This window comes from Rhinatrema bivittatum, chromosome 3, assembly GCF_901001135.1.
Source record: "Rhinatrema bivittatum chromosome 3, aRhiBiv1.1, whole genome shotgun sequence".
Classification (NCBI taxonomy): domain Eukaryota; kingdom Metazoa; phylum Chordata; class Amphibia; order Gymnophiona; family Rhinatrematidae; genus Rhinatrema; species Rhinatrema bivittatum.
In genome coordinates this window covers 28,399,898-28,418,503 of record NC_042617.1, presented here as the reverse complement: position 1 = coordinate 28,418,503, position 18,606 = coordinate 28,399,898, and the positions used below count along the sequence as shown (strand labels likewise).

The 18,606-nt window shown below is 49.6% G+C and overlaps 1 protein-coding gene across 2 annotated transcripts in view; it reads left to right on the top strand.

Annotated features, from left to right (window-relative positions):
- The first annotated feature begins 11,095 nt into the window (after positions 1-11,095).
- Positions 11,096-18,606, top strand: part of LOC115086740 (calpain-13-like) — a 221,206-nt gene continuing 213,695 nt past the window's right edge. For both annotated transcript variants that reach the window (XM_029593020.1, XM_029593021.1), the window contains exon 1: positions 11,096-11,161. The gene's annotated coding sequence lies outside the window, so the exon portion shown is untranslated. The remainder of the gene's footprint in view (positions 11,162-18,606) is intronic.

The window sequence follows — 18,606 nt, the reverse complement described above, 5'->3', positions numbered from 1 at the left end:
CCCAGTCACGCTTTCCGTTTCCAGTGCTAGGCAGGAGCTGGCGGCCCCCCTTGGGCTCCTTTCCTGTAAAGCCCGGCTGAGGCCCGGTGCACCCAAGAGAACCGACACAGGTAAGAGATTCTCCAGCAAAGCCGCAGCCGAGCCCTGCGCGCCACCAGGCAGGGAGGCGGTGAATTAAACCCGCGCTCCGGCTGCATCGGCGTGCACAACAGGTTTACAAAGCAGAAAGCCTGGAGTGCCCGAGGCATTGGACGCCGTGGAACGGTTTGAAAGAGAACTCTCTCGAGGAACAGGGCCGGTGAGTTTAAGGTTAGATCGCGGTACGGGTTCTGCAGCAGAAGGCACAGCAGTGCCATAATCTTACTGTAACGGGTGGCTTCATGCAACAGGTCCGGCAGCACGTGCCGCGGCCACAAACACCAGCCCAGGGGGTTGCAGGCCGCAGGATCTTTATTAGCTGGAAGCTGTTCAGAAGTCAGGAGCAAAAATAACTGACGTCATCTTAGTTTTGCCCGAAAACAACACGCGATCGTAGAGTGGATTTTTTTTTAAAAATTTTATCACACAAAGGGAAGCAAACTGTAATGCATTTCTCCTGTCAATCAAGCCACAGAGATGCAGCCTGCTACAATACTGCTGCTTCCTGAGCTCTCATCGAGTCAGAAGCAAATGCAAACCTCCACTTCCTGCGTTCTTTCTGCCAAAAAACACCGAAAAGTTAATCAGTGCATCGTGCTCAGAAGTCAGACACAGGCAGCTTGAGAATGGGAGAGAAAATGAGGGAAGCACAGAGGGGGAGAACTAAATTACCCGGGCACAAAACTCTGAATTAACAGGGTGCTTCCAGGATCGCAGGATACTATCAAACAGACCTGTACAAAAAGGAGCAAGGACTTTCGGTTGTTTGTGGAAATGAGCAGGCACAACAGGTTCACTCCCCTGCAGGTTGCACACCAGAAAAATCCAGCACAGCTCACAAGCCCAGCTAGAAATAAAGAGAATTTCCAGCAGAATACAGTCAACGGGAGAAATACTTCTCATGCTATTATTCTGTCTGCTAAATCAGGCCAGGTTTAGAGAGGCTGCCGCAGAATGAATGCCACGAGCGTGAGATGTTGACGACAGCGTCTAGTCTAGAAAACTAGGCCTTCCCCCTGCAGCAATTCCACGCCTGCAAGTAACATTAGAAGCCTGGTTCGAGGTACAACGTTAAAAAACAAAGAGAGAGGCAGGCCTATTTTTTTTTTCTTCTTTTTAACAGAGTCCGTTTCCAAAATCACAGTCTTCTGTGACAGAGGTGGTGAACTCTAGTCCCCGGGTGCCACAAACAGATCTGGCGTGCTGGTTTTTTTTCCACAATAAATATTCATAAAATATTTTTTTGTATATATTTCACCTGAGGTTTGTTTGCATAGTTTAGCTGGCCTGAAAACCGAGAGCTGGACCTGTTTGAGACCAGGGTTTGCCATCAGAGCTCCCTGTGGTAAGTCTGATTTAGGGTTTGGCACCCCTAGCCATTGTGAGTGCTACCCCCGCTTCTTGCTCCCTCTCAGCCTTCCTAGGAAGGTTTAGGCATGGCCCAGGGTGGAAGTTCACGGTAAAGTCTCAGTGGCCCGGCTCTTGTGTGTTGCAGCCTCTGTTGTGGCAGGAGGGCTGCAGAGGCGGCAAATTGGGTCCACATCAGTCACACCCCCCCCCCCCCCCCCCCCGGTCCCATGTAGATCATGGACGTAACAAAACCCAATTCCCCTCAATGGGATGCTTAACTGTGTCATCTAACAGGGCAGGTGACAGGGTGCGACGATCCAGAGCTACTGTGTGGAAATCCAGAGCGACGACCCAGAGCTACTGTGTGGAAATCCAGGCCTGGATTGTTTACAAGAGTCGCTTGTACAGTAATGCTTTTCATACTGCCGTAAGAACATACGACATGCCACACTGAGACAGACCAATGGTCCATCAGGCCCGGTACCCTGTCTACAACAGGGTTAATGCTGGTCGCAGTTCCCGGTCTCTTTTAGTCACAGGTCTGGTCGCGGTCCCCGGTCTTGGCACTTTTTCGAGGCGGAAGGGGGTGGCGTGGGGATTCGGGTCATGGCGGATTGTTGCTCCTTCAAGGCGGGTGGCTTGAGCCCTCGCCACGCTCGCTCCGGGCAGGGGGGGGGGGGGGCCGCGCCGGCGGGTGTTAGCGGCGGCCTGTGGGCCTTCTTTACTGGAGGCGCGCACGAGCAGCAGCTGACGACGTCATGGCGTTTTGGATGACGCCATCACTTGGGGGGTTGGGTAAGGCCACTGTCAGCGTCTCTGGTTGCTTTGGCAACGAGTCTGCTTAGAGTGAGCAACTGTCAGGGTTTTCTCCGGTGGATTCTTGTTTTTATTATTTTGTTCTGATGGGTTTTTTCCCCTTCAGTCTCATCGCCTGTGGTCTCAGAAAGCCTGTATTTCTCTGGACTGTATATTTGGCTGAGCTTTTAAAAGAATAAAGTTCATTTTTCTATGGTTACATCTGGAGTCATAGCTACCTCAGTGATTTATGCTTTAACCGTTTGCCTGGATCATCAGATTACTATTATCCCTAATATCATCAGTCTGGACGTAGATCTTTCCTGGACTCGTTTTCTGCTAAAAGACTTTCTGGCAAGTCCTACTGGCTCTGGTACCCAAAGGTTCAACCTGAGGGGAACGTGGGCTAGTAAGGTGAAGCTCCTGTCTATATTAGTATTGTCCGCATTCCTGCTGTAGGTAATCCTAAGGGATATTCCTTTAGTAATTCCATCTACCTTCAACCAGCTCAAGGGTCCACATACATAACAAACAGTGGCCAATCCAAGTCACAAGTACCTGGCAATTACCCAAACATCAGTGACTATCCCTTCTTAATTAATAGCAATTTATGGACTTCTCCTCCAGGAACTTATCCAAACCTTTTTTAAACCCAGCTACGCTAGCTAACTTAACCACATCCTCTGGCAATGAATTCCAGAGTTTAATTGTGCATTGAGTGAAAAAGAAATTTCTCTGATTTGTTTTAAATGTGCTACTTGCTAACTTCATGGAAATCCCTCTAGTCCTTCTATTATTCAAAAGTGTAAATAACCGATTCACATCTACTCGTTCAAGACCTCTCATGTTCTTAAAGACCTCTCTCATATCCCCCCTCAGCCGTCTCTTCTCCAAGCTGAACAGCCCTAACCTCTTTAGCCTTTCCTCATAGGGGATCCGTTCCATGCCCTTTACCATTTTGGTTGCCCTTCTCTGTACTTTCTCCAGAGATGGGCTACCAAAATGATAAAGGGCATGGAACGGCCTGGGTAGTCTGTCTTTGATACAGCAGCCCTATTAGATTGGCTGATTTTATTCAGCTCTTCCCTCCCCCTCCCCCTAAACATCACCACTCTTCCCCCCTCCAGAGATGACCCCAGCATTTTTCCTCTCTTCCTGACCTGATCAATCTCTTTGTTCTTTGACCTCCTATAAGTCACAGCCCCACAATGTTAGGATTTGTGGGTATGTGGGCCCTGGGCCGAGGTGAAAGGTGGTACAGCCCATGGGGAGGAGTCCCTGAGAGGTCCCATGGATCCGCATGGGTTCCGAGCCCACTCCCCGCTGCAGGTGAATCTGAGTACACAGCTGGCTGATGCCTCCTTAGGCCCAGAGGTCCGTCCTCTACCACCTATGCCTTTTAACCTCCAGGATGTAATGGCAGGAGGGGTCTTCTGTAGCTGAGTCAGGCAATACTTCAGCTCCACTGGATGTTTTGACATCTAGACTCCAAGCTATACCATGAGTTTTAAGTACCTCTTCCCTTACTGTGTCCCAAGTGGAGGGAAGAGACTCAGCATTGTCTCTGCCAGCTCCTACTTCTTCAGGTCTAGCAATGGCTAATGCTAGGTTGTCTTGATCTGAAAGTCTGTCTCTTAAAGATATGTGGAGGATTGTTGAAAGGATCAATAATTCTTTGATGGGCAAGGAGCTGGATCAGAGACTGGGTGCTCTTAAGTGGTTGCACAATCTGCAGGCATTTCTACCTTGAAAACCGCTATGTCAGCAAGTTTGAAAGACGATTTGAATATCCATTATCAGTATGAGTTGACTGAAAATAGAATTAGACCTAAAAATCTGTCTCTTGAATTTTCCTAAAGCTTGTTTGCTTTCCGGAACAGAATTGTTTAAAAGATATGCTACTGAGGTTGTACAGTTTTCTAGTAATAAGTGTTGTCTAAAAGTTATTATCTCCCTAATATGAAGGGGATTCCTGGCTTTGAGGAAGGGACCTCTGATGTGTTGGCTTCCCCTCTCTAGCCCGTATCTCTCCTTATTTCTTCTAACCTCGGAGGTACCTTTGTCATTACCTTTGCTTTAGATGCTGATAGAAGTATGTTTTCTCAACACCACTTTAAGTATAAAGAAAGTTTATTTTGTGTACAAAAGCACATGTATTCCCTGAAGTCTCTAGGAAAACACAGGCTGGAAGGAAACCTCTCCTTCAATAAAAGCAACGAGTCTTAACCCTGCAGGCATCCTTCTTTTTAAAGTTTCCTTGCAAAGCTGTAGTGGCATATCAAGGGAAGAGCTGTATACGTGCGGATCCAGCACGTCTGCAAAACTTTCCTAGCAGAGAAGTCATCATGAATGTAAAGATCTAGCCTGGTGGGTGGGTAATGATGGGCATTCTTGTCCTGATGTGGATTAATTTTCTGTTGTAAATATTTCCTCATTTCTAGGTGGACTTGATAAGATTCTTCTTCTTTTGCTGTCTGTCAATCTTGATAAATCTTATTTTGCCTTGGTTTTTTTTTTTTATCATGTAAATGATTAAAATCTTAATAAAGAATAAATTATGAAAAAAATAAAAGGGGAAGACACAAAAGGGAAAAACAATTACAAAAAATAATAAGAATAAGAATAGGTAAAATTAGAGGTGACAGGAAGTACAATAACAGGGGCATGTCTCAAATTTGGCGATAGCACTCTGTACCTCCTGTCTCTTCACTCTCTCCTTTCCCTGTCTCTGCTGCTCCTTATGTCTGCTGAATTCTGCTGGGGCCGCACACAGTCCAATTGTATCGTCACGAGTCCTTTGGGCCCGGGGTGTGGGTTATATTCTGACCTGGGGAAGGCAGTTCTACTAGGCCCAGAGCGTGTAGGCAGAATCCCTTCTCAGTGCCTTATCAGCTCTATGGGGCAGGTATACTGGAAAGAACAGGCTAGACTCACTAGTGGGGTGTTTCAGATTAAAAGTTTAATTTGATTTGCATCAACAAAGCTGTTCCTAATTACATCCATGTTCAGACAGTTCTCTTGGCTGAAAAGATTTTTCTCTCTCTCACCCTCTCTGTGGAAGTTCTCCTCAGTACTGATTCCTGAGGCTGGCTTACCCTCCAGGGAGTGGAAAGATAAGTGTCCCAGGTGGGGAGGCTATCCCTTCCCCTACAGTACCTGTGTGCAACTTTGCAGTTGAATTCCAGGTCTTAAAAAAACAGGGTTGAAGGCTCCTATGGTGGGGGGTGAGGGGTGTCTTCAGATGTCACGCCTCTCCTACTCCAGCTGTCCTCTCCAAAATGTTCCATTGGACCAATCTGGAGGCAAGGCAAGGCTGGGACAGAGTCAGATCTTCACCTTTCCTCAGCCTGTGGGTAAGGAGGAGTAGCCTCAAATCTTCGTCCCCAGTCAGGAAAAAAAACCACCAAAACCCAACATCATCTCACTCCAAGGGAAACTCTCTCTCCGCCTCTATTGTGGTGAGTCCGATACTCTCCCTCCAGGGATGGCAAGAGGGGTAGAGCAGGCCTTCTCTACCCTGGCCTCCTGAGGCAGAGCCTGCCCCCTCCTCCACCAAAACCAGCTTCACACACACATTTCCTCTTTAACGACATTAACTTTCGGCAATCACTCACAAATACAGGCCCAGGAGATTAATCTGGCTGGGCAGAGAGGACGAATAAAAAGGTTGGCGCAGTGTACCAGCTAACTAACTGACGACTATGCAGAGGAGTTTAATGCAAGATAAAAACGTCAAACGTTGGAGAGCTGAAAACTTGGAGAATAGTGCTGGGCCCCTAAATTTGCATACCCTGAATTTTTTCCCTTCAGGTCCCTTTGACTGCTCTCTTGGACTTGTTTAAGAGATACAGTATCTGCATGAAAGCCCTGAAGTTTCCCCACACCTAGCAAAATCTCTATTCGAGGAGAGAAACTGAGCCGACAGGTGCCGGAGTGACTGGATCTTTCAGATTTTCTAGACTCGAGATTGGGATGCTGCCCTGCACCTATATTTCTGTATTGCCGAGTTTTGCTTTTGTGGTGCAAAGTGACGATTTTTCCAGACTTAAAGTCAAAAGAAATTCCTCGATATGTGCCAGGAAGTGGTTTGTCTTGCTGCAGCTTTATGTATTCATTTTCCTTGCAGTTGTTTACTAAAAATATCTAATGCTTACCTAAGGTTTTCTTTGAAGCCTCTCAGTTGTGTTTTCCTTCTAAGACTTCTTGGAAGCCAAGTGATGCCTGCAGTTTTATTTTGTTGAGGAGGCGGATAAATTCACAGTGCAAATATGCTATCAGTGGGTTGATCAAGCTGTTGTATACTTGCTTATTTCTTATTTAATGCCTGCTCCCAAATTTCTCTTTGTTGGTTCTCCCTATATTGGGGGCCTATTTGAGGAACCTTTAATTGCCTTTTTTACAATTTATTCTATTTTTATTATTATGATTTATTTATTTGACATACCGCACTTCCAATAACAAGACCATCAGGGCAGTTTACACTATTAATAACATATGTGTTAGACTTAGACAAATACAAATGATAACAAGTCATTATAGAAACAAATAAAAACATACATACATACTAAAAATTCTCACATAATTAAGTAAAATAAAATAAAAAAATGAAACGCATATCGTTTTCTGCCTTCAAATCTAATTGTTAATATCTCTGAAATGCAAATATAAAGGAAAAATGCCAATAAAGGGGGTGTATATAAGCTATAGGATCATAATGTTATATTTCGAGAATAATTACACATAGGTGGCATGCTGGTAATGCACCTAACTTTACACCCCCTGTTTTGTTTTACGTAAATGCACACATGTGTATTTAGCTGCATAAATACCCGATTTTAAAATTCAGCGTAGGTGGGTACCTTGCCTCAAAATCACTTGTTTTGTGCAGGCTTAAAAGTATGCGTGCAACTTTGCAGTCAAACAGGAACAAAGGAATGGGAGGTACTTGACAGCAACCTTTAAGCATTTGACAGGTTTTAATAAATCACAAGAAGGTGAGACTTTCCAATTAAGCAAGTTAAGCTATGTCTGTGTGTGAGGGGAATCAGGGGTTGTATTGGCATTTGTGATGACGATGATAGGGGCCTAATCCTGGAACCCACCAGATTCTCTCTGGCAAACCTCAAGGGCACTTCAGTGTTCGCTTCACATTCTTATAACTTTAAGAGATATCTTTTCCAGTAATGTTTGCTGGGAAACATCTGCTCTGCGTCCTCAGCTCTTCGTGGAATAACAATCTATTGTATAGCGAAGTTTAAGTTAAACCAGCGTTTCCCTTGCCTGAAGGGCTGAATCAGGGTTACTTCACTAATTTCCAGAAATCTGTGAACTTTTCAATGACCCATGTCACTTATTCTTTACAGGAGAGTGGTAGAACATGACCCCTGAAAAAAATCAGATTAATTTTTGGGGAGGATTAGCAAACACCGAGACTAGAGACATACCCTTCGTGAACAGCAAAATCACGGTTTCCAGTGGCTCAGAGGCACAGCATTGCCATGTGAAGGACCTGGGTTGATATCTTGGGTGAGGTCTTCTATTCCCTGGGCCAACCCGGGGCTGGGGATGCTGCCGAATCAGTGAACCCAGCTGGAGGAGAGAGTCCTAGTGACTCTCTCCTCCACACTTAGTGGCTGGGGTCAGGACCCATGATGGTAAGGGTCTGGAAGGGACCTTATTCTGCGTTTCCTATGCACAGCTTAAACAGATAGCTTAACTCGCTCTTTACTCACAGACAGATCGATTACAGTAAAGTGCAACCGCGGTTACCCTGCTCCTAACTCGCCTTCTACTCACTTTCCGGCCGCGTTAGCCCTTCCTGCGATACACTATCCCCTTTAACTCATCCCTACCGCCTCTTAAAATCCCCGGGTGCCCCCTTCCGCCCGCGGCATGTATATTAGATGTAAACGAGCGAATTAGCTATTCCCTCCCATACAGTAACGCGCGCCCCGACTATCGCTATCTTTCCCTGCCATTTTGCCGCGCGTTTACCCTGCTAACTTACCGCCTACCCTTACCTCTGCGTTAGAGGCAGGGGTAAGGGTAGACGGCAAACTTTCCCCCAGCCCCCGCTCACCTGCCCTGGCCGTGTCCGGTCTCCGGTGCAGCCCCAGTCCTGTCCCCTCCTCCCGAAGCAAAAAAAAAAAACAAAACCCGAAAAAAAAGTAGCAAGAGAGCGAGGGGAGAGATGGGCAATCCTACGCTCGGGCCTGCAGTCCCTTGTTCTCTCCTCCCGAAGCAGGGCGCGAAAAGCAGCCTTGCTCCGGGAGGAGGGGGCAGTTTAAAGCGACGAAGCGACTTACTTTTGCAGCCCCCCCCCCCCCCCGGACATCGGCGACGACCGCGGCTCCAGCCTCCAGCTGTCAGACAGACGCATCGCACGTGGGAAAGCGGCTCCTATGCGTGCAATTGGCTGCTCAAGACGTGACGTCACACGTCGTGACGCCAAACGTCGTGACGTCACGTCTTGAGCAGCCAATTGCACGCATAGGGGCTGCTTTCCCACGTGCGATACGTCTGTCTGACAGCTGGAGGCTGGAGCCGCGGTCGTCGCCGATGTCCGGAGGGGGGGGGGCTGCAAAAGTAAGTCGCTTCGTCGCTTTAAACTGCCCCCCCCTCCTCCCGGGGGCGGGCCACAGAAATAAAGACCCTCTACACCCTCAGTTTCCCATTAATAAAGTTATATCCTAGTGAATACCGCCGCCCAATCAATATGGCCGGTTTTCCAATACTTCCGTAGTACTTCTTAAGTTAACAGTACCTGTACATATTCCTACTGTACATAGTCTCCCTCTTCTCTATTTTATCTTTGTTTTATATTTCATCTAGATATGCCTTCTCCCCTCCCTCCCTACGACCCTCCTCCCCCCTTCTGTTATTGCTCCATTCTGGTTCTTTTTGTATTCTGATTTTTGTTTCTGCTAGCAATGTTATTTTGTTATATTATTATTTTGTTATATTGTTTTATATTGTTTTATTGTATTTCCCGCCTGAGTTCTTTGTAAACCGGCATAATGTGTTTCACGAATGTCGGTAAGTAAATAAATGAATGAATGAATGAATGAGGATATCCCTGCAGGGTTGGCCAGATTGGCTGCTAAACTCACTGAGGCCTGGCCAGAGCTGACTGAAAACAGGAGGAAAATCACCCAGGAACCCCCCGTGCTTCCAAGTCACAGATTAATCCTTCAGAGCCAGCTGCATTGAACACCACAGAACCGTGAATGTGCAGGCTGCCCACCAGTCAGGAGTATAACAGAAAGCAAAAAAACAATGCCGAATAAAGGCGTGAACAAGGTATTAGCAACAGAAACAGAAAGACTGCTGTGGAAGCTGGAGACGGTAAAAGTAGGAGAACAGAAGAGCACCTGTGGAAGCAGGACATGGCCGCTGGCTGAGGACTATTGCCACGATAAGTGGGCCAGGTAAACTGGGAGGAGATATAAAATAGCAGAAAAATATCTCCAACTAGCTGAGAACGAAGACTCGGGGCTGCAGATCCCAACCTCGCTTGTGAGTGAGCTGAGAGCCCATAGGAGCAGGAGGAAACTGCAGCAAGCGCTCTCCCCCCCCCCCCCCCCCCCCCACCAAAACAAAAGAAACCAGTAAAAAAAACCCCCAAAAATAATCTGTTTGGAATGTGACACAGCAGGTTCTTCTGGGCAGCCACACCTTCCCGGGGGGGCTTCCGCAGGTCTGCTTTCAGGAGCTTTGCTAGAGATTAGGTTGATTTTTGCCAGAGACTCGGATAGATTCTTAGGAAGCGAAACTGGAGGCTCAGGCTGTCAAGGACGGCCTTTCTTACAAGCAATTCCTAGCATCGGGATGGAGCCACAACAATACAGAGGAATCCTTTCTGCCAAAGCGACATGAGGGGCCCCCATCCTACCTCTGATCCCCTGGGTGCACCCGATCACAGGAATAGCGGAGGCCTCATTTCAGCAGGCAGGAAAGACAAACAGGCCGCTACACAACGCGCAATATCTCTAGCCGTGTGCCAAGAACACAGCACGAAACAAAAGAAGAAGAAAAAAAAACCTCGAGCCCTGCCTTGACAATGGTGTCTGCTCCGATCTGAAACTAGGGGGTCAGGCTAGCAAGGAGGCAAAACTCAGCGCCCGCTTTCCATAAAATTTATTGCATCGGCCCCACAGAAAGTAACGCCCCCCCCCCTCCCAAAAAAAACCCCAACTTCTTAAAATAAATAAATAAATGTGCCCGCGGCTCGCAAAACGGACGCTCAATTTTGCCGGCATCCGTTTTTCCGAACCCGTGGCTGCCGGCGGGTTTGACAACCATCGCCGGTAAAATTAAGCTGACAGCCGCCGCTTCCACTAATAAGGAGGCGCGAGGGTCACGCAGCTCACGCGAGTGTCGCTAGCGCCTCCTTATTAGCGCGGGCCCTAATTTAAATAAAGAATCGCGCGCGCGCGCTTCGGGGTGCCGGCTCTCCCGTGGAGTTCACTGAGAATCAGCCTAAAAGTTTGCTGAAACTCTGCTAAGACAGTCTCAGATCGGAGCAGACACCTTTGTCAAGGCGGGGCTCGAGGGTTTTTTTTTCCTTCTTTTGTTTCGTGCTGTGTTCTTGGCACACTGCTAGAGATATTAAAAAATAATAATAAGAAGAAAAAACGAAAAGCAAAAAATAAAAAATTCCCCAGGTTGTGTTAAAGTGGTTCGGGTGTTAGGAAACCTGTGATTCTGTTTTGGGGCTGGAAGGAGATGAGTATCGTTTACCGGGACGTGCACTCCCGAAAAGGCTGTAAAAAAACTCAAAAGGGGGCGGAGGTATATGGGGGGGAGAGAAATAAAAAAGCTGTGAAAAGAATATTCTGCAAACCAGAGAGGCTGGCGAGAGAGAGCGCGAGAAGGTCTGGTAAGCGTCGCACGGGGAGGGCTAATCCGGTTAAACAAGTTTTCGAGGGAAACAGTAAACCGAGGCTTCTAGCCCCGAGTTCAGATGCAGGCTGCCGGGCTTATTTCTTTACGGGTCCGTGGTCAGTAAGCCATCCAGCGGCTCGGTTAAACGAGTCTTTTCAGCCGACCCTAACCAGCCAGGACAGAATTTGCCAGGCTAGATTTAGATTTGCCAGGTTCTTATGGCCTGGATTGGCCACTGTTGGAAACAGGATGCTGGGCTTGATGGACCCATGGTCTGACCCAGTATGGTATTTTCTTATGTTCTTAGGGCTACTGTTCATGAAATTAAGACCTACGCGTGTAAAGCCGTATTTTAAAAAATGCTGAACTTGTTATCGGCGTGACTTTACTGCTGGTCCCGATGAGCTGGAGATCTGGAGCTTTTAAGGCTTTTAGCACAGCCTCAGGGTTCGGGGGTCAAGTGGGGGGATTGCTTGCAGGATGAAGAACCAGAGGGGTCTGGGATATCTCGGTATTAACTGGGCAAACTGGTGGACTAATTTGAAAAAAAAAACCAAAACAGGTTTCCCCCTCGCCCGAGCATGTTTTAAAATCCACCTGCATACGTGGGTAAAAGTCGAAAAGTCCTAAGGAAGACCCCCCACGCTAGCTGTGCTAGAGCAACCTCTTAAAAGTTCACCAGCTATTAAGTTCACTTAAGACCTGATTTTAAAAAGCATTTAACACGCGTAAAACTGGGTTTTACTCTTGAAAATGCCCTTTACTTGAATAACTGGGCTTTTGAAAATTGCTACAATATATGCCATTGTATTATCCATAGGATTTACTCGCATAACTGCACTTTACTCGAGTAAATGGCTTTTGAAAATTGCTACAATACTAGTTATATTTATGCGCGTAACTCCTTTTGAAAATTGCCCCGTTAGGGACTTGCCACTGCCATTAGCAATGGTTACATGGAATAGACTTAGTTTTTGGGTACTTGCCAGGTTCTTATGGCCTGGATTGGCCACTGTTGGAAACAGGATGCTGGGCTTGATGGACCCTTGGTCTGACCCAGTATGGCATTTTTTTATGTTCTTAGGAGCATGCCTGCACGCGGTCGGTGTATTTAAAAACATACGGGTGTGTGCCCTGTTTAAAATTCCAGGGCATCTTTCTGCGTGTGCCTATATGCGCGTCCTTGGGCACACGCACATTCGTTTTAAGGTTATCCTTAAAGTAAGCAGCTAAATCATAAACCAGCCACAAGAATGCCCACCTCCCTTCCCCCCCGGAGCTGCCTGATCCTTTTTTCATCTAGCAGAATTTGACTGCCTGGCAATTTTAGGTGCTTAAATTTAGCCAGTTGCCAGGGGGATAGAGTTGGATTTTTTAATCATTTACATTGACCTCGTAGAAGACAACGTTCGGAGCTGTTTCTCTGGGTTCATTGACCTGTCTGAAAGTTGCTCTTTGTCTGGTTACAAACCTATGCACTGGGGTTACATAGCCCACTCACGTTTTGCAGGACGGAGGGGAGGTGCTTCTGGCTGGGAGGGGGATGTTTAGCGCAGGATTGGAAAACAGCACACGGAAAGTGGATTTTCAAATCTGCCTGCACGGTCTTTCCAGTGGACGATTTTGTCAAGGGAAACTACGCACACGCGTTCCCTTTGAAAACGAGGTGCAAGGTTTGCAGTTGGAAGAACCTAGGCGGACTGGTTGAAAATCTCCCCCTTATTATCAGGCTGATACAGTACAGTGCGTTCCGGCGGGGCGCACTCTTAACCCGCGACTGGACGCGCGTTTTTGACACGCTAGCTTTACCCCTTATTCAGTAAGGGGTAATAGCGCGTCCAAAACGCGCGTCCAACCCCCCCCGAACCTAATAGCGCCCGCAACATGCAAATGCATGTTGATGGCCCTATCAGGTATTCCCGCGAGATTCAGTAAGTAAAATGTGCAGCCAAGCCGCACATTTTACTTTAAAAATTAGTGCCTACGCAAAGGTAGGCGCTAATTTCTGCCGGTGCCGGGGAAGTGGCGATATTAAGTCGGAGGTCCCGAAAGTTAAAAAAATAAAAAAAAAATAAAAAAAAATTTTGAAATAGGCCCGCGGCTCGTGGGTTGAAAACCGGACGCTCAATTTTGCCAGCATCCGGTTTCCAAACCCGTGGCTGTCAGCGGGCTCGAGAACCGACGCTGGCAAAATTGAGCGTCGGCTGTCAAACCCGCTGACAGCCGCCGCTCCTGTCCAAAAAGAGGCGCTAGGGACGCGCTGGTGTCCCTAGCGCCTCTTTTTACCGCCGGCCCTAATTGAAATAAATTAAATTACTTTATCGCGCGCACAGGAGCGCGATATTTACTGTATCGGCCCGATAATGTTTATTTAAATGGCGTTGTGTTAAAATGCATCGAAATCTCCTTAGGTTGATCCCAAGGCAGCAAAATTAGTTGAGATTTCTGGCAGCAGTTTCCTAGAATTATTTTTCCTACCAAACGTGAACAAAATGTTTATTTCTTCTGCATGCTTGTGCATCTTGAAGAGCATCAAAGTTGGCAAGTTTTAGCAGGGACATTTACTGACAGAGGAAGGGTAATTTTTTAAAGCCTTTTCTGCAGCTAAGAATATTCAAAGTCAATTCTGCAGGTAAAGCCTTTGTTTTACTCATGGAAATGCCTTTACCTGCAGAAATAACCCGTGATATAAAGTTAACTTGCACTGAGGGCTGGAGGCGCATCCGTTAACCCTCAGGGGGCAGAAGCGTCCCCTGCAGCAAGGTTGGGGGGGAGGGGCTTGCACCTCCGTGCACACCTTTGCATTTTCAAACGTAAGGGACGTGAATCTTCTTGAACAGATTCTGTAAGCAAATTAGCAGGGGGCAGTGTGGGCAGGTGGGATAATTTTCAAAGGGAAAGCCTGCGAGAAGAGGCTGGAAGGAGTGAAGGGAAGAGGAGCGGCTGCGCCCTCTGGGCACAGGGGCTTAGAGGAGCGGGAGGAGGGGAGAGACCAGAGACTGGAAGAGAGGAGAAGGACAGAAGCAGGTGAGAGAGAGAGAGAACAGGAGAGTTTGGAAGAAAGGGGAGAGGCTGGAAGAGAGGAGAAGGACAGAAGCAGGGGAGAGAGAGAGAACAGGAGAGTTTGGAAGAAAGGGGAGAGGCTGGAAGAGAGGAGAAGGACAGAAGCACGGGGGAGAGAGAGAACAGGAGAGTTTGGAAGAAAGGGGAGAGGCTGGAAGAGAGGAGAAGGACAGAAGCACGGGGGAGAGAGAGAACAGGAGAGTTTGGAAGAAAGGGGAGAGGCTGGAAGAGAGGAGAAGGACAGAAGCACGGGGGAGAGAGAGAACAGGAGAGTTTGGAAGAAAGGGGAGAGGCTGGAAGAGAGGAGAAGGACAGAAGCACGGGGGAGAGAGAGAACAGGAGAGTTTGGAAGAAAGGGGAGAGGCTGGAAGAGAGGAGAAGGACAGAAGCAGAGGGGAGAGAGAGAACAGGAGAGTTTGGAAGAGAGGAGATTAAAGGACTGATGCTGGGAAGAGCCATAAGGAGAGGCTGGAAGGAGATGAGACAGGAGGCCAGAGCTGGGAAAGAAAGGGGGAGGGGGGAATAAGATGGGGGCAGGATTTCCAACCTCTGAAGAAATATACAAATATTATTAACTGGCACCCTACCTGCTCCTATCTGCCCTATGCCCCGGTATTTCACGGCACTGAGAGGGCTGGACCCCCCCCCCCCTTCCCTGTCTCTCCTCTCATCATGTGGCCCTCTCGGTGGGCTTGAAATGGTCTGTGTGGCTCTGCTCACGGAAGTTTGGGGACCCCCGGGACGCACACTGAGGATTACATTGCGGGTTGAGGGGGTGGGGAAGGTGCATAGCGCACGGCACCTGTTAACAATGAGCCCTTCTCAGTGTCCCTCTGCGGCCGGAAACCTCCCCCGGTGTCTCTGTCAGGCCCTGGACAATACGACCGACCGCTGTGCACGCGGGGTGGCAAGGAAAAAAGAACGTCCCCGGGGGGCTCAGAGCGCCCATTCCTCCCCCTCGCTTCGTTCTCATTCAGGCCCAATTGATTTTCCTTGTCAGTCAGACGGCAGGTCGGCCGCGAAAGCTTTCCCAGAAAGCGAACGGGTCCCTTCAATAACCCGTGCTGCCCAGGACAGGTTCAAGACTGGGGATTGCATTTTCTCAAGGCTTGGGGGAGGGCGGGGGGCATTAAATTAGACTGAAATTCAGAGAGGCAAGAGAACACGGACGGCTGTGAACAGGAATACAGACACAGGGTATAACCGCCAGTGAGTCCAAAGGCAATTCTGGAAACAAGAGAGAGCCGTTTTGGACTGGACTCGGAGAGAATAAAGGAGGCGGATTACTCAGTAAACCAAGGCGATGCGGAGGGAGCGGATCGCCCCCAAAAGTATTTGTCATCTGGGGGGCCCCCCCCGCAGTTCCGGTATAAGCCACACTCGGCGGCGGAGCTTCAAACAAGGGTTTGTTCACATGTAACCGGAAGAGAGGTAAATCCAGGCTTGCAAACTGCAGGCGGATTATGTAACTCGGGCAGATTATCGTCCCAGGATTCCCGGTTCTTTTCTTTATAGGCGGCAAGCAAGGGGGGGGGGGTTGCAGGTTCAGTGAGCGTAAATGGTGCAAGGGCAGGCTCCCAGCTGGCATGCAAGGCTTCTGGTGCAGGGTCCGGGCACGCAGTGCCTCAGTCCCTCAGGCGCAAGAGCTCTTCTGGGGTCCCTTCCTGCAGGGCCCCCCCGAGCTCTGTACTCGCTGGGAGCAGTCAGGTGGGTCCCAGAGTTGCTCCTTGAAGCCATGAGGACCGGATACGCTCCTCGGGGGCAGGAGCACTGGATTTACACCGGGCGTGGTGAAAAGACTGCTCGAGCCTACGTTTGGCGTAGGCCGATTGAAGAATGCCAGCCTTCAAGCGGGTAAGGTCCCAGTTCAGCAGCCATTCCTCGGAGCTGGATGCTTCCCTTTCTGCCTCATGAGTCTCTTTTCCGTTTAAATGTGATTGGTTTTCAATAATCGGTAGAGTCCTGATTGATAGTCCAACATGAAAGAAATGCAGGTACCCACAGCGTTTGTGAGAGCTAAGAACTCTCATTGCTGGTTATTATTTTTTTCCTGCATCTTTCGGCTTCCGGCTCAAATGAAACCATCGTTTATTAGCCGAATACTAGGGTGTCTATGGGGCCTGCACCATGTTCTTTCTCTGCATTTTAACCTCTCTCTCTTGCCTCTCCTGTCTAGCCCCGTTTTCTCAGCAACAGTCCTCAGTCAGGGGTCACAGACCACTTCTCCCCCTCTGGAAGCCGGTGAGCATGCAGCCTGTTTTCGGCCGCTAAGTATGATGATTCTGCAACGGCAGAGATGCCATTCCACACCCCCCCCCCCCCCCCCCCCCCAATACCGCTCCCTGGAGGGCCTGTGAACCCTGCTCCTGCAGTATCCCCAGCCCTGGTCAGCCCCATGGCGAAACCGGGCTCAGGAAGTGAACCCTGGCAGTGCCTAGTGATGCCATCAAGCTATCAGGCTGTCCCAAGAAAAGACCGCCTAACATGGGAATATTATAAAATATACAAGCCAATACCCATTGAAAATGTAATGGCGGGAATGTCCCAATGGAAATGCTCAGCATTCTCTGCTGCTCCTCCTCATGTGCACCTCAGCATTCTAGTTCCCTCCCACCTGCCCTGCACTCATTGACACCACTTCCTGGCCAGGCCCCAGGACTCTGTCCTCCTCCCCTCTGATTCCAGGACAGTCTGACATTCCTCTCTAGCCCAGCCCAGCAGTCTCTCACCTCACCCCCTCCTTCCCAGCCTGTCCCCAGCACTCTCCCACCCCTTCCTTCCCATCCTATCCCCAGCACTCTCCTACCTCTCCTTCCCAGCCTGTCCCCAGCACTCTCCTACCTCTCCTTCCCAGCCTGTCCCCAGCACTCTCCTACCTCTCCTTCCCAGCCTGTCCCCAGCACTCTCCTACATCTCCTTCCCAGCCTGTCCCCAGCACTCTCCTTCCCATCCTATCCCCAGCACTCTCCTACCTCTCCTTCCCAGCCTGTCCCCAGCACTCTCCCACCCCTTCCTTCCCATCCTATCCCCAGCACTCTCCTACATCTCCTTCCCATCCTATCCCCAGCACTCTCCTTCCCATCCTATCCCCAGCACTCTCCTTCCCATCCTATCCCCAGCACTCTCCTACCTCTCCTTCCCAGCCTGTCCCCAGCACTCTCCTTCCCATCCTATCCCCAGCACTCTCCTACCTCTCCTTCCCAGCCTGTCCCCAGCACTTTCCCACCCCTTCCTTCCCATCCTATCCCTAGCACTCTCCTACCTCTCCTTCCCAGCCTGTCCCCAGCACTCTCCCCCCCCTCCTTCCCAGCCTATCCCCAGCACTCTCCTACCTCTCCTTCCCAGTCTGTCCCCAGCACTCTCCCACCCCTTCCTTCCCATCCTATCCCTAGCACTCTCCTACCTCTCCTTCCCAGCCTGTCCCCAGCACTCTCCCCCTCTTCCCAGCCTGTCCCCAGCACTCTCCCACCCCATTCCTTCCCATCCTATCCCCAGCACTCTCCTACCTCTCCTTCCCAGCCTGTCCCCAGCACTCTCCTTCCCATCCTATCCCCAGCACTCTCCTACCTCTCCTTCCCAGCCTGTCCCCAGCACTCTCCCCCTCTTCCCAGCCTGTCCCCAGCACTCTGCAATCCTCGCTCCTCTGTAGTTTCTACCTCCCTTCCCAGCCCAACCCCAGCACTCTCTGCCTTCATCCTCAGCCTGACCCTGGTACTCTCTCTCCCTTTCCCAGCCTGACCTCAGCAGGTCTTACCTTCTTTTTCATCTCCATCCTGGCACTCTCTGCCCCTTCCCCAGCCCATCGTCAGCACTTTCCTCCTCACCTCCCCATCTGAACCCCAGCACTCTCTTCTCTTTCCTTTCCATGCCTGTCCCCAGAATACAGCGACCCCTTCCCCCTCCAGCACGGTGACCCTGTTCCCCAGTCTAATTCCAGCACTCTCTGATCCCTTTCCCAAATTCGTCCCAGAGCTCTCTGACTCCTCTCCCCACCATGAACCTGCACTCTTCCCCCCCCCCCCCCCCCCGTAGCTTGTCCCCCAGTGTCCTCCCTCCCCAGCCCAACCCTAGCACACTGTGACTCCTCTCCTCAGCCTGATCCCAGTCCTCGCTTCCTCCCGCCCAACCACAGCACACTTCTACCTGTTGGTAAATGGTGGAGTGCATGTGTGTGTGCACTAGTGTGCACATGAGCGCCCCGCCATCCACTGGGGAGCATGAGCACACAGACTCCATAGTACATTCATTAAGTGTGAGCTTTGCATACTCTTTGACCAGCCTGCGTACCTATCGAGCTGAGCTCACATGCGCACGCGTGACTCTGAGACTGCGTGCCTTCGCTTCTCAGTGGACATTGGAGTGTGCAGGCGCACGGAC